Source organism: Struthio camelus, chromosome 3 (assembly GCF_040807025.1).
Source record: "Struthio camelus isolate bStrCam1 chromosome 3, bStrCam1.hap1, whole genome shotgun sequence".
In the NCBI taxonomy this organism is placed as follows: domain Eukaryota; kingdom Metazoa; phylum Chordata; class Aves; order Struthioniformes; family Struthionidae; genus Struthio; species Struthio camelus.
In genome coordinates this window covers 33,605,922-33,628,917 of record NC_090944.1, presented here as the reverse complement: position 1 = coordinate 33,628,917, position 22,996 = coordinate 33,605,922, and the positions used below count along the sequence as shown (strand labels likewise).

At 46.7% G+C, this 22,996-nt stretch overlaps 1 long non-coding RNA gene across 1 annotated transcript; it reads left to right on the top strand.

The window, feature by feature from the left end:
* The first annotated feature begins 4,509 nt into the window (after window positions 1–4,509).
* On the top strand, window positions 4,510–5,429 carry LOC138066561 (uncharacterized). Its single transcript, XR_011139873.1, has 3 exons — window positions 4,510–4,561; window positions 4,916–4,957; window positions 5,392–5,429. It is a non-coding gene; the product is annotated as an uncharacterized lncRNA (long non-coding RNA).
* Window positions 5,430–22,996: the final 17,567 nt, after the last annotated feature.

Sequence of the window (22,996 nt, the reverse complement as noted above, 5' to 3'; positions counted from 1 at the left end):
TCCCCTCTGTTACTGCCACCACATATATTTTCCTCATGTTCAGACGGAACTTCCTGTGGTTCAGTTTGTGCCCATCGCTTCTTGTCCTGTTGCTGGGCACCACCGAGAAGAGTCTGGCCCCATCCTCTTGGCACCCTCCCTTCACATACACATATTGATGAGATCGCCTCTCAGTCTTCTCTTCCCCAGCCCTCTGCTGGACTCACTCCAGGAGCTCCATGTCTTTCTGGTACTGGGGAGCCCAGAATGGGACACAATACTCTACGGGTGGCCTTACCAGCGCTGAGAAGAGAGGCAGGATCACCTCCCTCCCCCTGCTGGCAATGTTCTTCCTAATGCACCCCAGAATACCATGGGCCTTCTTGGCCACAAGGGCACATGGCTGCCTCATGCTCAGCTTAGTGTCCACCAGCACTCCCACGTCCTTCTCTGCACAGCTGCTCTCCAGCAGGTCAGCCCCCAGCCTGTCCTGGTGCCTGGGGTAGTTCCTCCCCAGGTGCAGCACCCTGCACTTGCCTCTGTTGAACTTCAGGAAGTTCCTCTCTGCCCAGCTCTCCAGCCTCTCCAGGTCCCTCTGAAGGGCAGCACAGCCTTCTGGTGTGTCAGCCACTCCTCCCAGTTTAGTATCATCAGCAAACTTGCTGAGGGTGCACTCTATCCCTTCATCCGGGTCATCGAGGAACAAGTGGAACAAGACTGGACCCAGTACTGGTTCCTGAGGGACACAGCTAGCTACGGGCCTCCAGCTAGACTCTGTGCCATTGATCACAACCCTCGGAGCTCTGCTATTCAACCACTTTTCTGTACTCTGTCACCAGGGCCCCTGACCCTTTTGATGGTGCACCCACATTTGCCCTAGTCTTCATTTGTGGATGTCTTTACAGAAACCCTTCTTGTGGTCCTTGACATCCCTCACCAGATTCAACCCCAGCTAGCCTTTGGCCTTCCTAGCCCTATCTCTGCATGCTCCAGTAATGTCCCTATCTTCCTCCCAGGTGGGCTGTGCCTGCTTCCACCCTTATGTACCCTTGCTTTTTAGGTTGGAGTTTGGGCCAAGAGCTCCTTGTTCATGTGGGCAGGTCTCTTACCCACTTTGCTCAGCTGCCTGCTCGCTGGGATGGACTGTTCTGGAACATGGCAGAGACAATCCTTGAATATCAACCAGCTTTCTTGCACCTCTCTTCCCTCTTGGACCCTATGCCACGGCACAGTTCCTCATGGAGAAACTCAGCCTCATGCACCAGTGAGGTGCAAGCTCTTGTGCTGCCACACGCATCTTAGCCACTTGATTTAGGAGAGCAACTTGCAGCAAAAGCACTTTGGCATCCACTCAAGAGCCAAGCATCAGTGCAAGCTGAGAGAAAGACCATCCCAGCAGGTTTCATAGACATTTGGATTGGCACTTAGATGCAGACTGCATATGTGGGGACTTTTATTTTTGGTACCAGTGTGCAAGCATTTCTGTTAGCCTGCCTAATCCCCTGCACAGTCTGCCTTTGAGTCTCTCTGCAGACTCCTGGGATGGATTTGAGTCCAGGTGGGATTCAGCTGCCTGAAAGTAAATTTCTGTAGGCATTTGGGTATCCCAGGGTGTGGCAAGGAAACTCTGAAGGAATCAAAGCGGATGGATACCAGTGCTGGTGTGTAGGCAACTGAAATCTTCTCTAAACTCTTCTCAGATTAGGACTGGAGCCAAGATTCCCACTTCACACCTGATGCCATCTGTAGACAGTTATTTGCCTTGTTTTCCCCTCTCAGGATCCTGGTCCCCACTACACTCCAGGGCCACTGTAGTCAAGGTTGCCCCCAGCCTTCACATCCCTGACCAGTTCTTCTGAGTTGGAAAGTATCAGGTCTAGCAAAACTCGACTACCTTGAATGTTTGCTGAAATAAAAGTTTACCCACATTCCCATGCCTCACGGGGTCATGCTGTGGCCTGCTATCAACTCATATTCCATTGAAAGGGAGAAATTCAGCAAGGAATGTATCTGCCTGGTGAACCGTTTCCCACCCCTGTTCTTTGGAAAAATATTCCTCAACTGAAGATCCACTCCTGCAGCTCCCTCCTCCCATTTCCTCCTCCCATTTTATTTTCTGTGTCCAGTCCTTCCAATAACTACTTGTGCCATAAGCAGTACTGCCAGCAAGAAAGGTAGTAGCCATTTATATTAAAAATTCTTTCTCCCCGCTCTGGTGCCTTTTCACTACATACTGGAAAATACAAAGTGAGCAAGGAGAAAAAACAGCAGATCAAGGACAATGACAAAAGATGCTAACACCTGGGCCACTGCTGGGAATGTATTCTAGAGCCTGTGTTATCCATGAGCCTCCCTAATCCCCTGCGCAGTCTGCCTTTGAGTCTCTCTGCAGACTCCTGGGATGGACCTGAGTCCAGGTGGACTCAGCTGCCTGAAAGTGGCTGTCTATAGGCATTTGGGTATCCCAGGGCACAACAGGGAAATTTTCCAAGGCATCACAAGTGGATGCATGCTGGTGCTGGTGTTTAGGCAACTGAAACCTTCCCTAAACTCTTCTCAGACTAGGACTGGAGCCAAGATTCCCACTTCACGCCTGATGCCACCTGTAGACACTTGGAGTGGGGCTGACCACTAGGCTGACCGCCTGCAGAGGAAGCGTGAAACTTGGGATTTTGGGCACTGTCTGGGCCCTGGTTGTCAAGCAGGCACAGGCCTCCTGCTTGCCCCCTCCAAAGCCTGAGTCCTCCTGTGCCAGCAGCAACAGGCAATGTTGCAGCTGTGTGGGAAGGCCTGTGCATTGCTGGATTGTCACCGACACAGAGCCAGCTGCTGAAGCTGGGAGCTCCTCCAGCACCAAGTCCCTCTGCTCCCTTGTCCCGGGCACCATTTGCCTCCCTGCAGCCACCATCGGGACACACAAAGGCAGCGCCTTGTCCCTGGGGGCATTGCGGGAGCCAGCAGCGGTGCCCCAGCCCCACCAGCTGCGCTCCCACATCGCACACATGGCAATCCTGTGGCACCAGAGGCACTGGGTGTCCGGGGAGACTCCCCTTTGTGCCCACAGCTCCCGGCCCGTGCCCCTGGTGCTGCCCCACCGCCTGGCTGGCGCATCACAATGTGTCACAGTGATGCCCAGGTGGTCCCAGCCACCAGCACCCACCTGTCCCCCAGTGCGGCGCTGTGACAGTGCAGGGCAGCAGGGAGACGCAGGCTCCCAGCCCAGCAGCACTGCCAGCACAGGGACACTGCTCCCAGCCTTGCTCAGGCCTGGCTGGTGCCTGGCCCTGCTTGGTGCAGGGCACGGCTGCGCCGCAGCCGTCTGCCCGGGCAAAGCGCCATGGGACAGGCCAACTGCTGCCGCGCCTGGGGCGCTCCTGGCCCCGCTCCCGGCACGCAGGCATGGCCCGTGGACCCTGGCCGCACGGCTCCCGGTGCCCAGCTCGGGCTCATGGGCAGGGGAGCCTCCCAGTCCTCGACGACGCTCGGCACCTTCGTGTCGCACAGGAGCCCCCAGCTCCTGCTCAGCGACCGTGTGCAGGTGACGCGGCACCAGCGGACGAGGAACAGGCACCTCCTGCTCTTCCCCGATGTCATCGCCATCGCCAGCTTCAAGTAAGACTAGCAGCCACAGCTGTCCTTGCCCCTGCCACCTCCTCTGGCACCAGCCCCAGGGCACCGCCCCTCCCCGGAGCTGCTCCTGCAGGAGCAGAAAGTGCCTCCTCCTTGGGGCTGCCTGCACCGCACTGGCCACGGCGGACACGGGCTGGGCTGGCTCTTTTTAACTCTGGCAGGGCTGCGCAAGCACAAGGAGCATGTGCTTTCCTGTCAGCCTGAATGCCAACGGAGGCACCCACAGCTGGGCAGGAGAAGGGATTTTAGCCAAGCTCTTTGCATTTGTTCTTTCCCGAACAGCAGCTCTTGGCAGCAAAGAGCAACGCTGCCAAGTAGTGCTTGTCGAAGCCTCTAGGATCCAAAAGCCCCTTGGAGGTGACCCAGAAGGAGGCCTTCCTCTTGTCCTCGCTGCGTGTGCAACGTGTTGATGCCCTTTGCTCCTGACAAGGACTCGTGGTCCAAATGACCTGCAGTCCCCTGCATGGGTGTCCCTACACGGTGGGGAGGGACACTCTTTCCCTTTAAATTGGGGAGGTGTAAGAGGAAAGGGGGCAGGCTCCTGACTGCTCTCCTGATCCGCAGCCCCTGATGGAGTGCCTGCTGCCATTGCTGCCCAGCAGTGACTTTTCAGAAGTGGCCTCTCTGTGTGCTGGGCCTGCGGCTCCTTTCTCCCACCCGAGGCTCGGGGTGGCCGGCCCAAGGCTCTGCCCCCGGGAAACGGCTCTGCCCTGGAGCGCTGCTGGGGCTGCCCCCACCACACGACCTCCAAGGCCATCCCTGCTCTTCCTCCCGGCAGATGGGGCTCCACCTTCCTGCTGCAGCACCGCGTGCGTCTCAGCGAGCTCTGGGTGCTGTGCGGGAAGGACGAGGCGGTGTGCGGGCAGGCAGACGAGGAGGAGGTTTTTGGCCTGAAATGTGCCAATACTCTCGTCCTCGTGTGGCCCAGGGACCGCTGCGTGGTCACTTTCAGGTGAGTCTCGGGGCCACATCCAGGGCCTTGAGGGGTGCAGGGCACTGTGTTGGCCTTCATTCCTCCCTGGGCTTGCTGGAGCTCACGCCAGGCTGTGGGGAGAGAAAGTAGAGGCCCTGCTTGGGTTTCAGACGCTCACACGGGCAGCTCCAGGTGTGCACAAGCCACCCGCCCCCGCCACGTCCCTGCAGCTCTGCTCACGCCAGGGACGCTGCTGGGGGACACCGACCGGGGCCTTGCTGTATGGTGGTGTGGAGCAGGGCCACACGGGTGAGATGTGCCTGGGGGCCTGTGCCTCTGCAGAGGAGGAGGAGGAGCAGTGGGCTCTGAGGCTGTTTCTCCTTTCTGCTGCAGGTCGCAGGAGGTGAAGGAGCTGTGGCTCCAGGCGGTCCTCAGGTGAGCCCTGCTGGGAATTCAGCCTGCCGGTGGTGGGTGTCAAGGCTGCAGGCGGTGGAGAGCTCCCGGGGGAGCTGCCCACAGCGGTGCAGCAGGGGAGGTGGGGGAGAGGGACACCCCCTGCACGGGGCAGCTCCCGGGCAGAGCAGTGGGAGGTGCTTTGCCTTGAGAGGGCACAGGAACAGCAACACAGTGGAGCTGTCACTGCAGCTCCTTGCTTGCCCGCACGGGGAGCCTGAGCTGTCGCTTCCTGTTTGCATGCGGAAGAGGCCTGGAGGCAGCAGGGCCGGGGCGCTGCGGAGCGGTGCTGCCAGCTGGCGCTGCAGGAAGATCTGCTGTGGCCGGGTGGGCTGGAGGTGCGGGGCTGGGGTCAGGGCGCGAGCAGGGAGGGCTGGCTGTGACCGCGCTCTGCCTTTGTCCCCGCCCGTGCCCAGGCAAAGCCCCGGAGCCCCGGAGCCCCGGCTCACCCGCCTGACCTCCCTTCGGCTCCTTGTGAAGGCTGTTGGCTTCTACGGTCCTGTAAGTGTCCCGGGGCTTTCCGCTCGGCCCCAAGCGCCACGGGGCTTTCGGGAAGAGCCCCTGTGACCAGCTGCTCACGTTGGCTCTTTGCTCTCTTGCCTAGTCGGTGTCGCTGAGCGCCCGGACCGTCGAGGCGTTGATTTCGGCGGAGGTGAGCAGGGGTTCCCTCTGCCCCAGCCCTTGCTGGGGTGCTGCCGGGAGGTAGCTGAGTCTTGAGAGGGAAGATGGCAGGGGCCAAAGCCCTTGAGACACTGACTGCGGCCTTATGAGGCGGTCTAGGAGGAGCTACCCAGTGCCGGAGCAGCATGGGAGGGCAGCCTGTCTCCCTGGGCCGAGTTGAGGTGCCTTGTGCAGGGCTGCGCCTTCTCAGCATCCACCAGCCGCCCAAAACCACCCAGGGGGCTGTGGCCTGCAGGGCTGGGTCGGGCTGGCCGGCTGCAGCAGCAGCCTTTGCCACCAGCGCCCCTGTTGGGCAGAGAGGCAGCGCCATTCCCCACCCAGTGTCTCCTCCACAGGCGTGTGATGACCTTGGGATTGTCCCTGGAGCTGCTCACACAGTTGTGCGTCACTGCAGCAACTCGCTGGCAGCCCTTGCTGCTGTGGGGCGGCTCTACGACCTGAATGTGTTTTTTGCAGGCTGACACCAAGCAATGCCCTGTCTTGGTCCCATCAGCTCCTGAGGAGGGACTTTGCCATTCGCCTGGTGAGTGTGAAAGAGAAGATGAGGAGCTGCCTTCCCCCATAGTGCTCGACAGTGGCTCCAAAGCAGGAGCCCCTCCTGCCCTCTTGCCAGCCCCCCTTGGACAGGGGCATGCTCAGACTGTGTAGCCACAACTCCTGTCACTGCCTTATGGTGGTCCCAGAAAACCTCTGCCATGACACATGTCAAACATCCCACGGTTCTTTCTGTGCCCTGCGTGCTCCAACAAAGCAGGAGAGCTGGTGCGCTTAGAGGGATGGTCACACTTTTCAGTTTCCCCCGCGCAGTCCGAGTCGTCGTTCCCACACGCAGCTCTGCCCTTCATTCGGCATCCTGTGGCGCTGCACACAGACAACTCTCCTCCAGCTTTTTTCACCTGACTTTTGCTTTCCTCTTGCTTGCAGCATCTGGGCCTAAGAAAAGAAAGAGGTTGATCCCCTGGCCGTTTGCTCGGGGACGAACCTTGGCCAATGGGGACTGCCCAGGGCAGCCGGAGTCTGGCCTCAAGAGGCCCCTCTTTGGGCAGCCTCTGGCAAGTCTGTGCGGGGAAGAGGAGACCCTGCCCCAGCCAGTCCAGGTAAGCCAGCCTGGCCATGCAGTTAGCCTGTTCCCAGCTTCTCCGGCGAAGCAGTATCGCCAGAGCTTGGGCTGTGGCTCTCAGGAGACAGGGCATTTGGGGGTTTGGCCTCCACGAGGTCAAGTGTGCGGGCTTGCACAGCCCACACAGCTGCCGCGGGAAGTAACTCTGCAGTGGAGACAAGGCCAGAACAGGAAGAGGAGAAGCAGGTCATGCTGGTGGCCTTGCAGAAGTCATTGAAAGGAAGCTCTCAGCAGCATAAACAGCCAGGGATTTGTGGATTTCCCTGAAAAGGGGTGGCTTGGGGGACAGCGGGTAAATGCCAGTGTAATCTACCGGCAGCAAGAACTAGATGTGAACCCTAGTAAAGTAGAGGGCGTCTCCCAGGCAAAAACTTGCTTCTGCCTCCAAACAAACGCTCCCCTAAGGCTAAAGGGCCTTTCTTCACCTGAGGAACTCTTCTCCCACCGCTGTCCGCTTTTTCCTGCAGGATCTCCTGGCCATATTGTACAGGGAAGGGCCTGCCACTGAGGGGATATTCCGCAAAGCTGCCAGTGAGAAAGCGCGCAGGGACTTGAAGGAGGACCTCAACAAAGGAGTCACCGTTGACCTGGACAGTAAACCTGTGCACCTCCTGGCAGTAATCTTGAAGGTGAATTCTTCTGCCTTGCAGCTCTGAGAGTACACTGCGAACCTGCAGGGGCCTGCTTGAGTGCCTAGATGGGCCCAGGGGGCGCTCAGAGCTGAAACTCTAGGGAAGCCAAGCCACATGTTTTTAGGCTTGGGAAGGTTTGGCCTTTTGAGTTTTCCATCTGGTTTTCAGTTCCCCTTGTTCTGCCACTGATTTCCTGCCTGCCCATGGGAAACTCACCTCCTTTTCCTCCTCCCCCCTCCTCCTCCTCCTGCCTTGCACCCTCCTCAGGGAGGAAGAACTGAGATTCCTGAGTGGACTAAAGGCTGATAGGCACTGGGGCCTATTGCTGCACTCAGACAAGCGTGTCCAAGTAGGGCAGGGACTCACACAGCCCACTGCTCTGTCAGTGGCCATGAGCACCTTGGAGGGCAGGTAGCTCCAAGCAAGCTGCTTCCTTGGGAGCCCAAGTGCCAGGGTGCTCCTTGTGGGCTCAGGGGTGGTGTCCAGAGCCTCATCTCCGTGTCTTGGCCTTGCAGGACTTCCTCCGCAGTATCCCCTCCCAGCTCCTATCAGCGGCCCTGTACGACAAGTGGATGCTGGCTCTGGAGAAGCCAAGTAGGGAGGAAAAGATTGAAGAATTGAAAGAGTAAGTGTTGAGGCCAGTCGCAGCGTTATGGAGTGGCTGGGAGAGGCTGGAGCCTTCTCTGGCAATGGGGAGCCTCATGGAAAAATCTGTCATTTCTGTGAGGTTGCTAGCGCGGATCCTATACAGCACAGACCCAGGCTTTCCCACAGCCTTCACAAGGCCTCCCGTGGCATCTCCTGACAAGCTTGCCTATATTCACGCTGTCGATCTACTGAAAAGCATGCGCCGTGCTGAAACACTCACCTTTCAGTCAAGATCTGGTCGTTCCAGATCTTGTACTGAAGCATGCGCTCAGCTGCCATCAGGGGTTTCTCCACAGGACTTGTGTGAAGCAGTGAAAGCAAGCACAGGTGTTCCTCTCTTTGGAGGACTCACCATTTGTGGCAGTTTACTTGAGCCTTGCTCACAGCAAGGAGCAGCAGCCACTGCCCCCTGAAGTCATGGCCCGCTGTGTTTGTGTTCACACAGGGTGGCTGACCAACTGCCTCGGCCAAACGTCCTTTTGCTCAAGCCCTTGCTCGCTGTGCTCCACCACATCAGCCAGAACGCAGAGACCAGCAGGATGGGCTCCAGCAACCTTGCGATCTGCATTGGGCCCAACATGCTGAGCCCAGGCATGGACAGCCCACTCCCGCTGCAAGTGCAGAAAGAGATGAACGAGAAGGTATGTTGCACTCACCAGTCAGCTAGCTCCCCTGGTGGGGCACAGCCAAGCCATCCCCACAGATCCCTCGGCCACTGCAAAAGCTAAATGCAGCAGCAGCACCTCAGAGCATGGAGGGGACACTGCTCAGCTGGGCTGTCTGCAATGTGACAGGCAGATCTCTTGCTGGAGCTGCAGCCACAGAGCTACAGCCTTCAGGAGAGAAACAGCAGTCAGGAGCAGCAGAGACCGCTGAGCACATTTTCAGCCCCTTGCACTGACACCCATGGTTTTCTCTGTGCAGGTGACGATGCTGGTGGAGTTCCTTATTGACAACTGCGCAGCAATATTTGGGGAGGACGTGGCCTTGGCTGGCAGCCCCTCTGCCGAGGAGTGCCCCGAGCACACCGACAGCTCTGCAGGTAGGAGGCTGCGCTCAGGACTGGCACCGCCCAGGGCTGCTGGTTCCAATTGTTTAGCTGGCTAGGGGAAGACATCTGCGGCAAAGCAGAGAGGTACAGAGGGTTCAATACCTTCTGGCAATGCCTCGCCCCTGCAACACTTTCCAGAAGTTCAGAATGACCTTCCTCACACCACAAAAGGCGCCCCAGATGCTAAGCCTCTGTAGAGCTCTGCTCTGCACGGCATTGCTCACTATGGATGAGAAGGGCACTCTCCCCATGCAGGGTATGGCCCCTGGGGTTCCTTGTGTTTCCTGGACTGCTCCTCACATCCATAGGTGCTCAGGTTGCAGCTTGCCATCTGCCCGGGCTGCAGGATGCCACCGGGAAAGTCCCCTTTTCCCTTCAGAGGGCCAGTACCAACTGGCTAACAGGCTCTTCCTCCCCACAGGACACCCAGGGGCTGCTCGGGAGGACGCTTCTGCCCACAACAACTCAGAGCCTGAAGCTGGATGCAGCCTCCCAACCTTGGAGATGCAGCAGCCCAGAGGGAGAAGCCCCAGCAGGAGCAGGACATATGTCATGTGTGTCTCTGCCCCTCCACTGCTTCATCTGAGAAACGACACCAGCGTGATGCACAGGAGCCTCTCAGAGCCAGCTCTGTCCTTCCAGGACCATTTGGAAGGCAGCAGAAGGCCCCAGAAACGGAGCACAAGTGTGGACAATGTTGCTGTTGAGCAGCAACAGGTGAGCTTGGAGGAGGAGGCACTGGGAAAACAGCCTGCCATCTTCCCTGAACAGTTATCACCTGGCGCTCCTCCTCAGACGTCCTCCAGGCACTCCCTGGAGAGCTCCTGTCCTGCTTCCCATGGCCCCTCTATAATCACCCTGGGATCCGATGATGTTCCCTCTTCCTGCCTGCGCGCCTCCAGAACCATCTGAGCAGTCACCAGCATTCCTATTGCACGCTGAACCTGGGTCAGGAGCCATCCGAGCCTCAAAGGTCGTCGTGGGCCCGGATCAGGTCAGAATTGCCTGCTCAGAGGTGCTTTTCATCTGAACTACTGGACAGGCTGAGGTGAAAGACTCAGTAGCTTCAGGCTGTTTTGTATGAGCAAAGAACAAAACCTGCAAGGAAACATTCTGAATTCCTGTTTTAAACAGCTAAGCATGCCCCTCATTTAGGGAAAACAGGAAAGAAAAAACAAAAAGGAAAGCAAAACCAGGAAAGAAAGAAAGGAAAGAAAAAGGGGAAATAAAAGAGGGAAGAAATGTAAGGAAAGAATGACAAAGAAAAGGAAAGAAAAAACAAGCAAATTAGAAACAAGGAAAGAAACATGGAAACAAAGAAGGAAAGAAAAGAGGAGAGCAAAAAAGGAAAAAAATAGCAAAAAAAGGAATGAAAGATCAAGGCAAGAAAAAGGAAAAGAAACAAGGGAAAAAGGAAAAGCAAAAAAGAGAAAAGAAGAGGAAAAAGAAAAAAGCAAGAAAAAAGGGAAAGAAAATAAAGGAAAGAAGGTAGGAATTAAATAACTAGGAAAGAAAAACACACAGAAAATAAAGAAGGAAAAAGACAAAGAAAAAAAGCAAGAAATAAAGGGAAAAATGAAGGGAAAAAGGAAAAAATGGAAAGAAAGTAAGAAATAAAAGAAAAAAGAAAGGAAGGAAGAAAGAGGAAAGGGGAAAGAGGAAAGAAAGACAACAGAAGAAATAAAGGAAAAAAAGTAAGTATATAAGGAAAGAAAAGCAATGAAAGAAAAAAGAAAGAAGAAAAAACGAAAGAAAAATCAAAGAAAATGGAAAGATAAAACAAAGAAAGAAGACTATGAAAGAAACAAGGAAAACAAAAAAGAAAAGATAATAGGAAACAACAGGAGCAAATAAGGGAAAGAAAACAGGAGAGAGTAAAGGAAAGAGGAAAAGGAAAGAACAACAGAAAAGATGAAAAGGAAAAAAGGAAGGAGGGAAAAACCAGGAGAGAAAGAAAGAAAGGAGGAAAGGAAAGGAAAGCTGAGGAAAGAAAAACAGTGAAAGAAAAACAAGGAAAGAAAACAAAGACAACACAGGGAAAGAAAATATACAGTAAGACTAAGAAAGATAAAGAGGATGGTAAGAATGGAAAGACAAAAGAAAAAAGGAAGAAAAATAAAGAAAAAATAAAGGAAGTGAAAAGGAAAGAGAAGAAAGAAATAAGGAAAGAATAAAGGAAAGAAAAGAGGAATTAAAAAATAAAAGAAAACAGAAAAAAGAGAAAAGGAAAAAACAGAAAAAAACAAGGGAAGAAAAAAAGGAAGAAAATATAAAGAAAAGAGGGAAGAAAGACAAGGGAAGAAAAAAGGAAAGAAAGAAAAAAGAAAAACAAAGAAAGTGAAAAGGAAAGAAACAAGAAAAGAATAAAGGAAAGATAAGGGAAAAGTGAAAAAGGAAAGGAAAAAGGGAGGAGGAGAAAGGAGAAAGGAAAAGGAGAAGGAAAAACAAAAGGGAAAAAAGGAAAAGGGAACAAAGGAAAAAGAAAAGAAAGGGAAGAAAAAAAAGGGAAAGGAGAAAGGAAAGAAAACCAAGGAAAGAACAATAAGAAAAAGCAAGCAAGAAAAACAAGACAGGAAAAATAAAGAAAAAGGAATGAAAAGCGTGGAAGAAAAGCATGGAAGAAAAACAAGAAAGCAAAAAGGAAAAAAAAGAAAGCAAAAAGGGAAGAAAAGGGGAAAGAGAAGGCAAGAAAAACAAGCAAAGCAAACAAGCAAAGCAAAAAAGGAAAGGAAATCTAAAGAAAAAAGGGGGAAAGAAAAAGCAAGGAAAGAAAAGGAAGAAAGCAAGGAAAGAAAGAAAAACCCCTTGGCAGTATCCTTGTCACCTTGCCACAGTGGGAGCTCTGCTGGGACGTGCAGTGTGTTTTTCCGTGTTGAAACTTGGCTTTGGCTAGCACTTAACTGCCCGTTTGGGGCTCAGGGTAGCCTTGGACCCGGAGCAGGGAGACTTTTGATCCAGTCCCGCCTAGCTTCACTACAGTAAAGCACTTTTCTGCAGGACTGTTTAACTGCTCCTTGTCTCTCCTTAAAAAACGCACAGACACTACAGGTATTATTTGTACACTTCTGCGGGCACGGCAGGTCTCTTTGGATGGCCTGGCATACCTAGTAGCAGGAGGGGAAGTGCCTGAGCAGCGGGATCACTGCTCTGCTATTGTCAGAGACTGCAACGCAGCGAGATTTGGGGAAGAAATACCTCTCTGTCCGGGAATCCAGGGACACCCCCAGAGAGCAGCAGGCACCAGCCAGGTGGGAGAGAAGTCACCAAGACGTGATGCTGCTGCAGAGGTGGCTTATGAGAAAGCGAGCCCACAGGCAGGGCAGGTGGGATGTGTCTTGAGTGTAGCTGTTTCCATACCAGCAAGAAAAGGGGCAGGAGAGGACCTGGCCTGGCAGGTCGAGGGTGGGTGGGCAGGGGGAAGTGCAGAGGGAGAAAGGGAGGGAGGTTGGAAGGAAGGAATGATGGAAGGAAAGAAAAAGAACCAAAAAGAATTGAAAGCCCAACGCAGGAAAGAGGGAGAAAATGAAACCCATGGTAGACTAAAGGCCAAATAAGAAAAAGACCAAGGAAAAGAAGGACAGGAAAACAAGGAAAAGAAATGTAAGGTGAAAAAAAAAAAAAAAAGGAAGGCAAGGAGAAAAAAATAAAAATGAGGGAAAAGAATGAAAGAAATAAAATTAAGGGAAGAGAGCCTGCTGGAGAAATAAAGCAAAAAGTGAAAGTGTAGAAGAAAGAACTAAGTTAAGCCAGGGGAAGAAAAATGTGGCATAGGGAAAAAAAATCCACTGGAAAAAATAAAGGAAGAAGAGGAAGCACAGAAGAAGGAAGAGAGAGCCAGAAGTGGGGAGGCAGACAGGAAGGCAAGGGAAAAGGGAGAAGGAGAAAGAGCCAACCGAAGGAAAGAGGGAAAGAATAAAATGGAGGGAAGAAAAGAGGCCAAGAAAAATGGGAGAGAAAGCAAGGAAAGAGAGGAGAAGGAGAGAAAATGATGGATGGAAACCAAGGGAAGGGGAAAAAGTAAAGGAAAAAAGTTAAGGAAATGATGGGGAGAAAGTGAAGGGAAGAGAATCAAGGAGAGAAAAGGAAAGACAAGGAAACTGGGGAAAGGACAACAAGGAAAGACGCACTGGAAGAAGGAGAAAGTGAAAGGATGGGGAGGGAGGGAAGGAAGGTGGGAAAGGAGGAAGGAAAAACAGAGAGGAGAGAGAAAGAAATTCAGGAGAAGAAAGTCAAGGGAAGAAAAAGAAGGGAAGAAAAAGAAGGCTAGAAGGCCACTGGTAACAACAATGGAAAAGGTGAAAGCATAGAAAGGGAGGGAGGGGGGAAGAAGGAAGGAGAGAAGAGGGAAGAGAGGAAGAGAGAAAGAAGGAAAGAGAGCGAGAGCGAGAGAGAGAGAAAGAGAGCGAGAGAGAGAGAGAGAGCACAGGAGAGAAGAAAGCCAACCCAGAGAAAGAGGGGAAGAAGAAAACCAAGGGAGGAAAAATGAAAAGAAAAAAAGGATAAGAAAAAAAAGAAAAAGAAAGGAAAAAAGCCATAAAGGAAAAAGGGAAAGCATAATGGATGGAGAGAGGAAGGAAGGCTGTGTATAAGGAGGTAGGGAGGCTGGAAGGAGGGAAAGAAGGAAGGGAAGGAGGGAGGGAGGAAGAAATGATGGAAAGAACGAATAATAGAGGACGACAGAAGGAAAAAAAGATGGAGAGAGAGACTGAAAGAAGAAAGTTAACCCAAGAAAAGAAGGAAAGAGTAAAATCCAGTTAAGAAAAGCCTGGCAAAAAAAAACAAGGCATAGCAAAACAATAGAAAAAAGTGGTGAGAAGCAAAACAGCAGAAGGATATGAAGGGAAGAAAAACCAACAAATGAAAAAGAGGAAAGAAAGATAAATAAAAAGAAGGGAGGAAAAAGAAGAAAAGAGCCACCCTAAAAAATAAAAGAAGAAGTCAACGCATAGAAAAGGAGGGAGGTAGGGAGGATGGGAGACTTGAAGGAAGGAAAGAAGGGAGGAGAAAAGGAAGGAAAGAGGAAAAGAATAAAACCGAGTGAAGAAAGGTAAAGCAAAGAAAAGCGAGGCAAAGAAAAACTAAGAAAAGAAAAAAACAGAAAAATAGGAAAGAAAAGCAAGGAAAGAAAATCAAGGCAAAGGAAATGAAGGGAAGAAAATCAAGGAAAGAAATTTAAAAAAAAAGTTTTGGAAGTTCACATTCCTCATCCTTCTTGATGCACAGAAAGAGAGGCTAAAGCTCGTATTAGCTAATTATGTCTGTTTAATTTTGCAGTTCTAGTATTCCTCACTTCCTATCCTTTTTATTTTTTTTCCAAGTGCTTCTTTCCACCCAGACAAAAAGATGAGAAAATTCCTTTATAGTATACATGGATACTTACCCCCAGGAGAATTAGATCCTCTGAGAGAAGTTTCCTTAAAGCCTTGACAAGAAACGTCATGACACAGAGAATTTTAAAATATTTGGTTGAACGTATTTTTGTCTTTGAAAAGAAGTTGGGTGATATTTTCATATCTTCCAGAGGTAATGAAATACTTTCTCTTCTATTAGTAGCTTGAGAGGATGATTAACAGCAACCATTAAATAAGTTAAACATTTTTAAATCACAGGACTGGTTCATTGAATAGAACTGGCTGTGAACGACTAATGAATCAGAGCTACTAACTGGCCTCATTCATTTGAAATGACAGAGAAAGAGAGAGCTGGCTATATTAGTCAGTCACAGAATGCCTATAAGCCAGGAATGTAATGTTCCACAGGGAAAAAAAAAACCCTCCTGAATCGATGTATTTCCATTTAAAATAGGCAGGGAAAAAAACTGTATCATACACATAATGCAAACTCCCCTGAAATAGTTTGGTCACACACAGAAAACGTATTTCAAAGTGGAACAGGTGGAGAGAAAAGCCGATAGTATGATCAGCAGAATGGGAAATTTATCTTGATTAGATTAACAAGTCAGCTTATTTAGTCTAGCAAAAGAAAAGGTGAAGGAGATATGACGGTGGTATTTAAAAAAATAGAAATATTTCAAGGTAGACAAGTAGCAAAAATATTTACGGAGGATGATCAACTGTTACCAAAGGATAATATTTGCCTCAAGAAAAGCTGGCTATGGGAAAAATCTGACAGAATTTTCTTATAAAAGTAATGAGGCAAGAAAAGAATTGGTTCTAAGCTGGAGACCAATATGTGCATAGTTTGGTTGCCTGTGATAGCTGGAAGTGGCTAAGGATATTCCTTCCAGTCCTTTAACTGCAGCTTTATCCAGCGTTAGAACAATTTGTTTTTGTTGCACCAAAATTTTGAAAGGGTAAAAACATAAAATGAGAAATTACTGATAGGGTAGCTTGATCTTAAGCACTAAGAGAGGATAATATAGAACATAATCAGTAAGGAGAGTGGCATAATTAATGACAATTAGCACAGTTATATGAAAAACAGCTTTTATCAAATAAATTATATCTTTGTAATGAGATTGCATCTGGTATAAGATAGTAACTAAGTTTCCTTAATACAGCTAGAATTAGAAAACAAGGGCTTTTGTCTCAAGATGCTATAATGAACTACCAAAAATATGGCATTGTGCAAAATCCACAAGACTCATATTCAATATATTAAAGCCTCATTAACTGATACTACTTACAAAGTGCTTATAGTTTAGACTGTCCTGCAATGTGGATCCATCTATGAGCAATGTTGTTCAGTGTCTTTATAAATGTTCTAGAAGATAATATAAAATCAATACATATAAATTTTTGGGTGACATGAACATTAGTAGAATAGTAAATAGCACTGGAGGCACATTAGCAATAAAGATTGCTATGCATCATTTGGTAAAGAGATGGTAAGGGTAATTTAAACATGTACAGGGTCATGTAACAAGGAAAAAGGAATGTACATCGTATTTATGGAGTGAGGAACAGATTTTGGAAAACGGTAACTTAGAAAAGTCCTCAGAATAAAAATTGAATGAAAATGGATATGTGAGCTTGTTAATTTTTTTATATATGCGTATACACATGTGCACATATATAACAAATCCTCTAATTTGAAATATTTTCATTTTTTTAATTCAGTTCCAAGTTTGGAAGAAAAAGTGATTTTTGATTGATTAGAATGTTTGTTTTCAATGAAATGAAAGGTATATGAAATAAAATGTCAGACAAAATTTTAGAACAAAATATTATTTCTAAATCAAAATATCTTAATTTTTGCAAGGTTAAAATTCCAGGGTCTAGAGATGCAGACATTGTGACAACCCACAGCACGTCTACACAGTTGGGTGAGGTGTGCTTGAAGGTTTCTCTAAATAGTCCTAGACACATCAGTGCTTTGCTTGAAACCTTGCTGCAGGATCTTTGAGCACTTTCACTAGGTCTTTCTAAAATTCATGTCATACCCCATACTCCATGAATACCACCAGCATGTATTGGGCCCATACAGAGACCTATTAGCTGCCTTGGTAAATCACTGCTATTCCCAAGATAAAGCACTTTGCCTTCCAGGAGATGTCCTCCAAAGGTCAACTGGATGTTGGGTAACTTTCTTACTCTGTTGACTTAGCACGATCTATCTGCTTAGCTAAAATGAAAAGAGGAACGGTCTGTATCTATCGTCAGGCCATACAGAAAGTGGGCCAAAGCTGCTTGCAGTAGCTTATACTGCATGTTTGTTAGCCTAGTTAACAGATGCTTTTTCCTTACAATATGAGGTTTCTTATGCTTCCAGAGAGCATTTTCCATGGAGTTCTCTCAGGAGAGCACCTACCTCCCAATTTAAGATTTTCTGCTTAGTTTCTATTGGAATTACAAATCTTTATAATACAATGCAAATTTATGATAACAATATCCAAATAAAGCTGAGAAGTAAAAAAGTAAAATAATGGATGTTCTGCAAATTAAAAATAGACTTTTTCATTGTTACTTGTGTCAAAGCACTGCAGTATCCTCAAGGTTCCCGCTATTCTTATCTTGGTATAGAGTACTGATTACGTTGTAGCAATAGCAAGAAATGCGTGCTAAGAAACGAATGTATTTTTTAATGTTCTGTGTTTAGTCCAAATATGTAATAGCCATTTGCAAGGGTGGCACCTATTTAGTCCCTTGTGTGGGAAGCACAAATCTGTGCTTCTGGACTGTCTGGAGGAAGTTAAGTTCTCTAGATCTTTCCTGATCTGAGCTGCTATCTCATGAAGGGAGGGATGCTTTCTGTCCTCTTTTACTCTTACAGAATGTTTCTACGCTTTCCTTGTCTCCTGTTCTTGCTTGGAATGTCTTATTGCTGGTTTCAGTTTGGGGTATCAATATAAAGATTAGCGAACTAACGGTTAGCTTTCCCTCATCTCACTTGCTTGAATCTTTTATCTCTTGTTTCCTTATTTGGGCTGCTCTCCATGCCATCAGTTATGTCCGTGCCATAACAACCTATTTCAGCTAAAAAAGTCATAGTCTTTGCTTCTCTTCTTGTTAGGCCTCAACATGAGCTTTTTATTCCCCATCAACCCTTGTGCATTTGGCTTGCACAACTACTATCTCCAGAACTTCTTATTTGGAGTGTGTTATTACTGAAATCTTTATTGGTGCTTCAGTTATGCTCAGGGCATTCTGGATAAAACTTAAGCGCATAGTTAAGTGCCTTCTGGCATCAATATCTAGATAGCTTTCCAAAGTTTTTATTATCATTTCCATTTGACAAAACAAACAAAACTTGAAAATGCAAAGACCATTATTAGAAAACATCACTTTTATTTTATTTTTATTTATAACATTCTTAGCTTGAGCATACAGACTGATACCATTTGGCTAGTCACTCAGGTAAAGAGCTGTAACTTGGGTGCTTTGTTCTTTCTTTCCTCTGAGTTCTCCTTCCCTTACACTGTATGATCTTTTTTTCAGTAGTGACCACATGGTCTTGAGTATCTAAAAATGCCTCATACGTTGCTGGCAATATCAGAAACAAATCATACAATCTGATAAGGGTCTCACAGACTTTCAGTCTGCTTTGTTATGAATAAAGTAGGGCTTCAAGAGTGTCTAGGTCTTTAATGGGAAGGAGGTACAGAAAGGATTAAAAATATATCAGAGTAGTTTGAAAAGATTAAGAAGCATATTTCAGGTCCTCTGGAAACAAAAAGAAACAGAGGAATAAGGTATTTAAGAGGCAAAGATGGACAGAAGAGAAATTCATTGACTCACATTCTGTGATAGATGGCAGAATTAATTTTTGACAAAATAGATTAGCAACCAAGTAGAAGAATAGAGGAAGGATTTGATTTAAAAATGAAAGACCTAGAGAGAGAATTATCATTCTTAAAACTGCACAGGACACTTAAATTTTACTAGACACAGTTCAAACTTGTTGAGAGCCAGGGTTATAATAGAATTCTATAGTCCTGTTATGAAGGCAGAATTATGTTTTTTCATCTTATTTTTTCTGTTTGGTGGGGTTTTTGTTTGGCTGGTTTTTGTTTGTTTACTTTTTAATTAGGAAAGCCTGAGTAAGTTTTTGGGAACATCTCAGCTGTTAGCACTACACACTACGGTCAAGAACAGGCATTCACTACTCAATAGAAAATCAGTTTCTTGTAGCTGGTTTTGTTTCGAAGTTATAATCCTTAAAAACTAAGCCGAGTGGGAAGCTATAGATCGTCCGTGTTAACACGGGCGCAGTCAGACTGCGTCTGTTGTTTTGGGGCAGTTCCAGGCTGACCCTCACTGGCCGCTTGCTGGTGGCACCTTCCTGAAACACCTGCGGCAAAAAGACACAGTGCAACTGTGCACGTGGCCCAGGCAGCTCCATGAAGGCTCTAGGGGTGAGAGTGAGGACCAAGGTGAGTACCTCAGCTGTTCTTTCCACTTGTTTTGTTACTTCTTTGCTGAGTTTTCTTGCTTGGGCTTTTTTTGTTTGTTTGTTTTTTAGGGTTTTTTTTTTTTTTTGGTAAGGTAGAGAGGGCTGTAATTTAGAATTGTTAGAATTAGGTTAGGAATTGGAAGTTGGGAGGCGGTTAACTGGAACAGCCCTTTCTTCTGAAGTTTTTTTTTTTTTAAATTAAATTTTGTTTCCTATTGCAGCATTACACTTGAGACCATCATATAAACCCTTCTCTATTCACACAGTTTTTGCTGCACTAATTAATTCCCTTCTTTTCTTCTTTCCTGTTCTTTCCCCCCTCTTCTGAAACTGGATCAAATAATAGGGGCAAGCTTCCAGCTTTGCTATTTGATGTACTTTTGTCACAAGCTGAAGCAAAAAATAAAAATTGCAATGACTTTCTTATTATGATGTTGTTGGTTGCTAAAATTAGGTCCCTAGGAAAAAAAATTATGATTGCAAGATACCAATCAGCCATATGATAAAACCTCTCTTTCTCCAATACATGTGCAAAATCTTAGAAACACACCTGTTGTTATATTAGTTTTAAGAACTCAGAGATGAAGGATATAAAATATTTCAGTCACCAAGCAGACTGCAGGATAATCCACTAATCCAGAGAGATGAAAGGAAATGCAGATTTTATGCCCTCTTGAGGGATGGCAGCCTGTCAAAAACTAGATCCTTCTGCTCAGCTTGCCAAAAGAGAGAGAGAGAGAAAGAAAGAGTGAGTGAGAGAGAGAGAGAGGGTGCAAGCAGGTCTCTCTAAAACATGTAAAACCACGTAGATGAACCCAGTGAGAATGTGTTACAGCAGCACATTAATCAATAGTCCTGTAAAAATCAATGTCAAAGCATATATTGATAGATAACTCTATTTCTTTTATGATGAGAAAGACAGTATATTTTTTAACGAAAAAAAAGAGAGAGAGAGATCTATTTACACCTTAAAATATAAAGATGAAAGAAAGCTTTCAGGGTATCAAAATGATTGAAATTAGAAGAGTAATATTTCTGTGACTCAAAATAGAGTTTTCATTGTAGTAGGCACTAAAAATGATAAGTGCAGAATACCATTATTTTAAAGAAAACTTAAGAGAATCTGTTCAAATCAAAATCACGGTCAATGCATGAAACTTGCTCATTTGCGGTATTTTCACAGTGAGCCAGTCTCTTCTCCCTTTATGCATGTCAAACGCTACCTTTAATTGCAACTAGTATACTTGAGTAATAAGGGACTAAGTCAAAATGTGGCCTTGCATTTTTAATATTACATTAAAAATGATACACTTTCATTTGATTCCCACCTGGCATATGAGAGATTCTGCTTCCTGGAAAAAGGGAAAATATTACTTTGAGCACAGGAAAGCAAGCTTGTGTGATCACTTTAGTTTCTTCAGCTCCCTTGTAACTTAATCTATTTTTTATCCTTTCTGTTCACAAGGGGCAGAAGGTGAAGGTGGGGATGGAAAAGCACGTCAGGCAAAATGGGGATAGAGTCAGCAGTAAAAGAAAAAATGCATACCGTCCTCTGTGGTGCAAAGCAAGCATGACTGCTGATGTGAGGAAGTTTGCACTTCTGGGAGGAAAAAATAAACCAACCAAGAAATCCTTTACCAGTGACAAGTAAAAAAGCTGAAAAAAAAAGAGAACACTTTCTATTTCACTGCATAAATTACTGATTATTGTGATTTGGACATGTTAAGTCAATGCTTCTGCATTTACCCGGACTGTAATCCTTCAGCCATACTATTCCCATTCTATAGGTCTTCATTTTGTATTTGAAACTCAGTACTAGCCGTTCTCCGAGACACAATCATTTTAATGTCGACAACCAAATACTTATATATATTTAAACATATAGCGATGTATGTTGAAAAGAACAATAAAGGAAACAAATTCTATTGAACTTTCAACAAAGAATTAATGAGCTATTATCATACATAGCACTGCTAAATTGTTCCTATATTTAATAGATCAAGCTATGAGTCTTATTATAAATACTATAATTGCAAAATTTTTCTTTTTCCGGCATATGTTGCAGATCTGACCCATGTGCTTTTGATGCGCTCTCCAGTCTGTTGGGGAAGAAGATGCACTGTTCATGACATGGTTACTGTTTCTGAGAGTTGTATGAGATGTTACAAATTAGCCTCACTGTGTGTAAGGAAGCAAAGGAGCATAGGAAAGGAGAGTTTTATTCTCCACATGGGGGAGAGGGTTATAGGAGCTATAGAGAGACATGCAAGGAGGCACCCAGCGTACACATCACAGCTCTACAGTAGAATCTAAGATGCTTTTACCCCTCGTTAACCTCACCACAACGTCGGCAACTCATGGGTTATCCGGGAAGCGCTACAGCATCTTACTGGCTCCTTACCCTACATGTAGCTGGTTGCCCTCCAGCTCCCAACACGCAGGGAAGCGGCCGAGGACACGCTGGGGCAGGGCTGAGCTCTGGCTTCACAGAGGAAGCAGAGCATGGCCGCAGCTGCACTGCCCACTGGCCCAGTGGGGCTGATGGGCCACGACCGCCCTTCGCTGCAACAGGCTTTGTGCACTGAAAACGCCCTAGGCAAAATCTGTTTCCTTAAATTATGGAATTCCTTAATGTTGGATGAGATGAAAACATTTGATATAGTGTAAAATATCCACTGTAAGGGTAATTATGACAGTCCCACAAAAATCAAAGGTCACAATACGCTCCTTCCTTAGTCATTTCCATGTCTTTTTTTAGCCATTTCAGAATAACAAAGTGTTAAGTGGAGATTTCAAGCAGAGCGGTGAGATGACTTTTCATATATTTATGAAGAGAGAAGACACAGACTAGGAAAGTATGAGGGCTCTGCAATCCCAGAGTATTAGTATTTGCTGTTAATATTCATCCTATTATGCAGAAATGCAAAATTAGACTTACCTTCTTAGTTAAGAGTGCTCTGGAGTTTCAGTAAAGAGAGTGAAATTTAAAATGTTAAGATTAAAGTGATACATAGCTGCAACATATTGTAATTATTATTTATTAAAAAGTCAGTTAAAGTACAACAACAATTGAATCATATATAATTTCATAAAATACCAATTATACTCATAGTGCATATGGACACAATGACTTAATTTTGCTCTTGGATACCTCACTGGCATCCCTCCTGCTGGGCACAAGGTAATGTTATGCTATAATATGCAGTTGCTCCTCATGCCTTCCCTGCCTTAAAATCTGTGGTAATGATCAGAAAAAAAAAATCAGAACAAACTCAGTTACTCAGTTTCATAAGGACTCAGTAGAGACGCAGTCATAGTGTTCGCTTTGGAGCTTTTTTGACTTTAACAGTTAAATTACTGTAGAAAAAAAAGACTTGTACCATCCATGGAGAAGCATGTGCAAAAAGCAAAAGAAATGAAACGCTAGGTGCACATAGCTACAGAGGAGCAAGGAGTATCTACATTTTGGGATATCTAAGGGGACTGGGATTCAAATACTTTTTCTGCTGAAGGAAATTTTAATCTACCCCCATTTTAGCAGTAAAATGGTCAAGCCACTATACTATAGCCTTCGTCTCTATTCAGTAATATATTCTGTCCTATTGTTGGTGCTGTGGATTGAGCCTAGACCAAGACATTTCTCAGGTAAGAAGCCTATATATCATTCCTTCAGGTATTCTGAAGACAGTTGCTCTCAATCTAGCCTGTTTAATTTAACTTGTACTTAAATATTTTTTGAGAGGTACTCAGTAGCCTGAATAGGACATTTTCAAAAAAAAAAAAGAGACCTACTATTTAACTTACAACCCTTACCTAAAAAGTAAGCGGTATTAAATCCAATCCTTATTGCAGTGCATGTTTAATTAGCTATGCAAAGTGAAATTACCCCGACATGCAAGGATTAAAGCATTTTCTCTTTGAACTGGTGGTTTGGACTGTCTTTTAGAAGGGGGCTACAGATTCAGATCAAGTAGATGTGAACGAAATCAAGATGCACCTCTTCTTGGAGGATTTATCTCTCGCATCATTCAGGGTGC